The 8,394-nt window shown below is 47.8% G+C and overlaps 1 long non-coding RNA gene across 1 annotated transcript; it reads right to left on the bottom strand.

The window, feature by feature from the left end:
• Positions 1 to 2,847: 2,847 nt before the first annotated feature.
• LOC144986796 (uncharacterized) lies at positions 2,848 to 6,364 on the bottom strand. Its single transcript, XR_013650635.1, has 3 exons — positions 6,226 to 6,364; positions 3,231 to 3,343; positions 2,848 to 3,153 (listed from the first exon to the last, which is right to left on the bottom strand). It is a non-coding gene; the product is annotated as an uncharacterized LOC144986796 (long non-coding RNA).
• Between the last annotated feature and the right edge of the window lie 2,030 nt (positions 6,365 to 8,394).

Below are 8,394 nucleotides of genomic sequence, written 5' to 3'. Positions count from 1 at the left end.
ACCGAGGAAGGTTTGGATCTGAAAGAGGGGAGTTGGATGAACTGAGTGTTTTAACATTTAACATTTAAACCTTGTGCTACCTTAGATGACCCCACCCTTGCATTGACGTGTTCTCCCTACCATGACAAAATTGGATAAAGGTGGAAAGATTTCATGTAATCCATGGACACCAGTGAAGATCACAAATCATTGAAGAAAAAAGGTTCAGTGCACTGTCTAGTGGGTCTAGATGACCCAACTCCCAATGTTAAAGTGCCTAGGATAGCACAATGGTTACACCAATTTATCTGTGTAAAAACCGGCTGATGGAAGGGAATCTGGGGATGAGGAGACTGAGAACACAGGACTCAACACAAGAAAGATGAGAATGGAGAATAGACTAGCCAGCTACCATAAAAAAGGTAATTGATTTTCTTCTAGAAGAGCAGTTTTAGGAAGATGGCAGGTCAGATGGGAAAGGTTCATAGAAGTCATCATGTTTTAGGTGGGAACTGAGTTGGGTAGTAACTTCTTAAATGAAATTTGAAAATTATTGCTAATAGAGTGGAGATGTATAAATTCAATTTAGATCAGAACCAGCTTTTGTTTCAAGGAGAGTGGGAACAATTTCATGTATGAGTGAAGAGTGAATTATGGTCATGATGAGAGGAAGCAGGGAGAATTATTGGGAGAGGGAGCCCTCCTCTTGTCAATTCCCCTCCAGAGAGCTTTGGTTCATGGATGAGATTGAAGATGTGAGACAGGAGGAATGTTAGAATTGGACAGGCTGACAAGATAAGGGGAACTCTGAGAATGGGTGAGGTACAGGGAAAGAGATGAGGTTCTTGTGAATAACATCAATTTTGTCATTGAAAAATGGCTGCTGGGATTTGCAGACGCCAGATGAATCTAGGGGGACAGAATCTGAAGTTTCTTGTTTGAAACTGAAAACAGTCTTGACGTGACCTTCCTTTGAACAGACTAAAAATGACTAGAAGTCATTTTTTTGTCTGACATGTTGCAGTATGTCACTTTTACGTTCATTTTTGTTTTACCTGTTTAGTCACATTTTAAATAGTTACCAAGTATGGTGACAGTTAGTTTTTATGGCAGAAGTTCTGAAGTGAATCAGTCGGATAAGTGGGAACAGGTTACAGACGGAATTTTTACATGAATGACAGTTTAGAACACAAGTCAGACTGTTATTGTAGATGGAAACAGTTCATTAGAGGTCCAGAGCTGGAACACTACATACAGGAGGAGAATCAAGTTAAAATCATGATTTTGGAGAGTTGAAGTGTGACAGTAAAAATGAAAGGAAAAAAATGTTGACTATAGTGAAGATCATAGGGGTTAAGAACATCAGATTCAATGCAAGACAAGCCCTTTAGTACGAGTGGTAAAGTCTATAAACTGGTGAACTCTGAAGCTCTCAATGTGTGAGGAAAAGTCTGTAGTGAGAGAAAGATCCTCATTATCCATGGGTGTGTAGAAGACTTTCAGCAGCATTAGTGGGGGGGATTGAGAGTTGAGTCAAGGGGGGAAGCCATAAACTGTAGTGAGGATTATGAAGGTTGCTCCAGACAGTTTGCAGGTTATGATTTCCAGTGAGTTTATTGTAGGAACAGTCACTGGTAGGACTTTCCACATGTCCAAACACTGCTGGACATCCACCATGACTAGCGCCAGGCAGCTAACAGATGCAAACAGACCAGGTTTGGTATGAAATGTCAAAGCAGTGCACATTTCACAAATCTTCCTCCAGGCTTTTTCTTTCACAGCTCTATTTCGATATAAGACTTGATGTAATAGAATTCCAGCCAAGCATAAACCAAAGTTGTTCATTTCTCCCACATGATCAATTTTCAAATGGTTGGAACCTCCACAAATTCAAAAGCATGCTATCCATACATCACTACCAAATCGGAGTCTGTTATAGGTCAAGGTTCAACCTGGTTAAACTTTCAACGCATGTTTGATGACTTTGCATTTTTTACAAACTCATTCATATACAGTGGTGGACAAAATTGTTGGTACCCCTCAGTTAAAGAAAGAAAGTCCACAATGCTCACTGAAATGACTTGAAACTTTCAAAAGTAACGATAAATTAAAATTTGTTGAAAATTTAATAATCAAAATCTGCCATTACTTTTAAATTGTTGATTAACAGAATTGTTTAAAAAAAACAAACTAATGAAACAGGGCTGGACAAAAATGATGGTACCTCCATAAAAGACTGAGAACTAATTGTCCAGGAGGTCATCATGAAATCAGGTATGTCCTTTAATTGACATCACATCTGTTTTCAAACCCATAATCAGTCAGTCTGACTATTTAAAGGGAGAAAAATAGTCATGTTGCTGTTTGGTGAATAGGTGTGGACCACACTGAACATGGACAACAGACAGTGAAGGAGGAAATTGTCCCAGGACATTAGAAACAGAATTACAGACAAACATGGTAAAGATAAAGGCTATAAAACCATCTCTAAGCAGCTTGAAGTTCCTGTGACGACAGTGGCACATATTATTTAGAAGAGTATAGTTCAGAAGACCCACGGGACAGTAGCCAACCTCCCTGGAAGTGGCCGGAGGAGGAAAATTGATGACAAATTGAGGAGACAGATAGTTGGAACTGTATCCAAAGAGCCTAGAACAACCTCCAAAGACATTAAAGGTGAACTCCTAGATCAAGGTACATCAGTGTCAGATTGCACCATTCGTCGTTGTTTGAGCCAGAGTGGACTTCATGGGAGACGACCACGGAGTATACCACTGTTGAAAGGAAATCATAAAAAAACCAGTGTCATGGCGTCGTAGACGTAGCAGACCCAGATGCTGAAACCCGGAAGAAAACTCACAGCAAGGATGACTTTAAATGGATTTATTTTACCAGAGGTAAATAAGTTTCTGAGGGGATGTGGACGTATTTCCTCCGTGGATTGAACTTGGTGTTTCCTTTGAGCTGATGCAGATGAAGGGGAGGGGGCGACACGAGGACGCGTCGAACTGTGGATCCAGAGGGAGCGAGGCTTGGGCGCTGAGGACAGCGGGACCGGCTTGAGGTAAGGCGTGGACGCCGAGGACGGCGGAAACCAGCTTGGAACGAGGCGTGGATGCCGAGGACGGCAGGACCAGCGTGGAGGGGAGGAACCAGCGTGACCAAGGTAGGAACCTGAAGGTGAGCACAAGATGTGGTAAGTATGGAGACAAGATAAACTTAGCTGAGCCTAAGAGGCCAGGCATAAGCACCGGAGTGAGTATAACAAACTGGCGTAGAATTCTGGTGAGAGCTCCCTTATGAAGACCGGCAGGATGATGAGAAGATGAGGATCAGCTGGTTCCAATCAGCAAGGTGGTGAGAGCTGTAGGAGGAGGGGAGGTGAACTGACAGGCACCGTGACAGTACCCCCCCCCCTCAACGACCGCCTCCAGGCGGTCCAGGACGGCGGTCAGGGTGGGCCCTGAAAAAGTCGTCCAGGAGGGAACGGTCCAGGATCATGGAGCGGGAGATCCAGGAGCGCTCCTCCGGACCGTAACCCTCCCAGTCCACCAAGTACTGGTGACCACGGCCCCGGCGGCGAATGTCCAGAATACGAGAGACCGTAAAGGCAGGCGCGCCGTCAATGAGCCGGGCGGGTGGTGGGGAAGCGGACGGCGGGCACAAGGAGCTTTCCTGAAAGGGCTTGATCTGGGAAACATGGAACGAGGGATGAATCTTTAAAGCAGCCGGGAGCCGTAGTTTAACACAGGAAGGATTGATGATTTCGTCAATGATGTAAGGACCAATGTAACGGGGTGCTAGCTTGCGTGAGGTGACCTGAAGGGGTATGTTCCTGGAGGAAAGCCAAACCTTTTGCCCAGGTTGGTAATTTGGGGCCGCTCTCCTACGACGGTTAGCCAGACGGCAGTTGCTCTCCCGAGTGCGCAGAAGGGCAGCTTTAGCTTGGCGCCAGATACGCTGGATACGTTGCAGATGATGCTGCACAGAGGGAACGGCCAAATCTAACTCCTGTGAGGGGAACAGCGGAGGTGAATAACCAAGGGATATTTCGAATGGTGATAAACCGGTGGCAGAGGAGGGATGGTTATTGTGAGCGTATTCAATCCATACTAGGAACTTGGACCAGGTGGAGGGATTCTGGGCAGCCAGGCAACGGAGGGCAGCTTCCAGCTCCTGATTAGCACGCTCCGCTTGGCCGTTAGACTGGGGGTGATAACCTGAGGAGAGGCTAACGGTAGCACCCAGGGCGGAGCAAAAGGTTCTCCAGACCTGGGACACAAATTGAGGTCCCCGGTCTGAAACTATGTCCTTGGGGATCCCGTGGTTTCTGAAAACCTGATGGACCAGGATGTCCGCCATTTCAGCGGCGGTGGGGAGTTTAGGTAATGGAATGAACTGAGCCGCTTTAGAGAAGCGATCAACGACTGTAAGGATGACAGTGTTGCCTTGTGACGGAGGCAACCCTGTGACGAAATCTAGGGCAATATGGGACCAAGGGCGAGTAGCGATGGGCAAAGGGTGAAGTAAACCAGCCGGAGGCAAATTGGAAGATTTGGATCTGGCGCAAATATCACAAGCGGCGATAAACTCCCTGACATCCCGTTCTAGGGTGGGCCAGAAAAACCTGCGCTTAATGAGACTGAGCGTTCTTTGGACACCCCCATGACAAGAAACACGAGAAGTGTGACCCCAAACCAGAACGTCCGAACGCAGAGAGGAAGGCACGTATAGAGTGTTAGCGGGGGGAGGAGGATGATCGGGTTCCTCATCCTGAGTCTGCAGGACCCGCGTTTCGATATCCCACGTGAGATTACCGACCACGCAGGTGGGTGGAATAATGGGAGTGGCCTCCTCAAGGTCATGATTACTGTGGATGCGAGATAATGCATCGGGTTTGACGTTCCTACTTCCGGGTCGATAAGTAATGATGAATGAAAACCGATCAAAAAAGAGGCACCAGCGGGCCTGACGGGAGTTTAGGCGTTTGGCAGAACGGAGGTAAGCGAGATTTTTATGATCCGTCCAAACTATGAAAGGGTGCTCCGCCCCCTCGAGCCAATGACGCCATTCCTCCAGAGCTAACTTTATGGCAAGGAGTTCGCGGTTCCCAACGTCATAGTTCCGTTCCGCAGGTGACAGTTTACGTGAAAAGAAAGCGCAGGGTTTGAGTTTCCCTGAGGAAACCTCACGTTGGGAAAGGACGGCTCCCACTCCGGTATCGGAGGCGTCAACCTCTACGATAAACTGACGTTGGGGGTCAGGTTGGATCAGGATGGGAGCTGAGATGAACATCCCCTTGAGTTTATCGAAGGCGGCCTGGGCCTCTGGGCTCCAAACAAAAGGTGTATTAACAGACGTAAGTTGAGTGAGTGGGGCGGCGAGACTGCTGTAGTTGCGTATGAATCTACGGTAAAAATTGGCAAATCCGAGAAAACGTTGTAACTGTTTACGTGAATCGGGAGGTTCCCAGTTGGCGACAGCGGAAACCTTGGCTGGATCGGGGCGGATGTTGCCAGCCTCAATAATGAACCCAAGAAAAGACACGGTAGATACGTGAAAGTCGCACTTTTCAGCCTTTACAAAGAGTCGATTTTCAAGAAGACGCTCAAGGACCTGACGAACATGGTGGATGTGGAGATCGTGATTGGGTGAATAAATGAGAATATCGTCAAGATAGACGAAGACAAACCTATTAAGGAAGTCTCGGAGGACGTCATTAACTAGGTGTTGGAAGACTGCAGGGGCATTGGTGAGTCCAAAGGGCATCACCAGGTATTCAAAATGACCAAGGGGGGTGTTGAAAGCAGTCTTCCATTCGTCCCCCTCCTTCATACGGACTAGATGGTACGCATTACGGAGATCCAATTTAGTGAATACACGCGCTTCCTGAACGGTGTCCAAGGCGGAGCTGATGAGAGGCAAAGAATATTTATTCTTAACTGTGATCTGGTTTAATTCTCGGTAGTCGATGCATGGCCGAAGGGTCTTATCTTTCTTTTGGACAAAGAAAAAACCTGCACCAACGGGGGACGAAGAAGGACGAATGTGACCCGAGGAAAGAGATTCATGGATGTACTTTTACATGGAGAGTTTTTCAGGACCTGACAGATTGAATAATCGTCCCTTGGGGAGAGTGGCCCCATTTAATAGCTCGATGGAGCAATCATAAGGTCGGTGCGGAGGTAGAGCTCCTGCCTTGCTTTTACTGAAAACAGTCCTGAGATCATGATAACATGAGGGTACCTTGGAGAGGTCAATATCATCAGGTGCTGGCTCCAGATTGGGAGAAACTGATGGTACTGCGGAGCGGAGGCAGTTGGCAAGGCAATGGGTGCTCCAGTTAGTTATGTGAAGATTCACCCAATCGAACTGGGGATTGTGACTGCGGAGCCATGGGAAGCCTAAGATAACAGGAGATTGAAGCGTTTGAGTAATATAGAATTGCATGACTTCATGATGGTTACCAGAGGTGACAAGTTGCACGGGTCTGGTGCGGTGAGTGATTCGAGTGAGCAGCTGACCACCTAGTCCAGCTGCCTTGACAGGGTGATCCAGCGGTTCTGTGGGGAGACTGAGTTTGGACACTAAGTGACTGTCAATAAAACTTTGTTCAGCTCCGGAGTCTATGAGGGCTTGGCATACATGAACATGAGACTGGTGACATAGCTTGACAGGTAAATAAAGAAAGTTATTTTCCTGAATAACAGTGGAGGAACCCTCCCGCGGCCTGTCTTCTAGCGGGGGGCTTTGGAGTTTAAACGTAAGGAGCACTGCTGCACATGGTGCCCAGAATGTCCACAATAGAAACAGGTACCTTCTACCTGGCGTCTGCGGCGTTCCGCCGGTGTGAGTTTAGAATGTCTGATCTGCATGGGTTCCTCAGAGGAGCAGGTGACGTGTTCACGAGAGATGGAAGGAAATTCTGGCATGGGGGTTTTAGACACAGGGTTATTTACAGTTTTCCTCTCAGTATGTGCTCTTTCTACCTGACGCTCGCGGAGTCGTACGTCAGAGCGAAGAGCTGCAGTAACGAGCTCCTCGAACGTTCTGGCTTCAGACTGAGAACAGAGATGGTCTTTGATCTGGTTGTTAAGCGATCGATAGAAAACCCCTTTTAGGGCAACGTCCGGCCATCCAGCTTCCACAGCTAGTATTCGAAAGTCAATTAAATGTTCACTTACAGATCGGCTGTGTTGCCTTAATCCTAGAAGGTGGCGCGTCGCCTCCTCTGTCTTGCGTGGTTGATCAAAGACCAGCTGAAATTCACCTAAGAAACGCTCGAAAGAAATCTGAGAAATGGGGTTAGCAGTTAGAAAGGCCTGAGCCCATTTGAGCGCTTTGCCTCTGAGGGAGTTAACTATGAGGGTGATCTTGCTGTGGTCAGCTTGGTAATATCGCGGAGCCTGCTGAAAAATAAGTCTGCATTGAAGAAGGAAACCCCCACATGATTCAACGTCCCCCTGAAAAAACTCCGGTTGAAGCCGGAAATTTTCATGAATCCCAGAGGCAGCGGATATGTCCAAGCTCCCGGCTGTAGGGGCTGCAATGTTGGTATTAGCATTAGCTGGATATTGTCCGATTGAATTCATCTGGGCTTGAGAAATTATTCTCAGGCGACGAGAAAGGTCCTCCTGAATAGCGGTGACCCGGGTGATGGTACTGTAGAGGAGGTCCAGAAACAGTCCGTGCTGGATGACGGTCTGACGTAGATCTTCCGGGTCAGCTGGGTCTGGGTATTGGCCAGTTTGTTCTGTCATGGCGTCGTAGACGTAGCAGACCCAGATGCTGAAACCCGGAAGAAAACTCACAGCAAGGATGACTTTAAATGGATTTATTTTACCAGAGGTAAATAAGTTTCTGAGGGGATGTGGACGTATTTCCTCCGTGGATTGAACTTGGTGTTTCCTTTGAGCTGATGCAGATGAAGGGGAGGGGGCGACACGAGGACGCGTCGAACTGTGGATCCAGAGGGAGCGAGGCTTGGGCGCTGAGGACAGCGGGACCGGCTTGAGGTAAGGCGTGGACGCCGAGGACGGCGGAAACCAGCTTGGAACGAGGCGTGGATGCCGAGGACGGCAGGACCAGCGTGGAGGGGAGGAACCAGCGTGACCAAGGTAGGAACCTGAAGGTGAGCACAAGATGTGGTAAGTATGGAGACAAGATAAACTTAGCTGAGCCTAAGAGGCCAGGCATAAGCACCGGAGTGAGTATAACAAACTGGCATAGAATTCTGGTGAGAGCTCCCTTATGAAGACCGGCAGGATGATGAGAAGATGAGGATCAGCTGGTTCCAATCAGCAAGGTGGTGAGGGCTGTAGGAGGGGGGGAGGTGAACTGACAGGCACCGTGACAACCAGACTGGAATTTGCAAAAATGCATCTTGACAAGCCACAAAGCTTCTGGGAAAATGTC

Source organism: Oryzias latipes, chromosome 17 (genome assembly GCF_053564925.1).
Source record: "Oryzias latipes strain Hd-rR chromosome 17, Olatipes_Hd-rR_3.1".
Taxonomy (NCBI): Eukaryota; Metazoa; Chordata; class Actinopteri; order Beloniformes; family Adrianichthyidae; genus Oryzias; species Oryzias latipes.
Note: the sequence above shows the minus strand (reverse complement) of the source record. Positions and strands in the feature narration are given on the sequence as shown.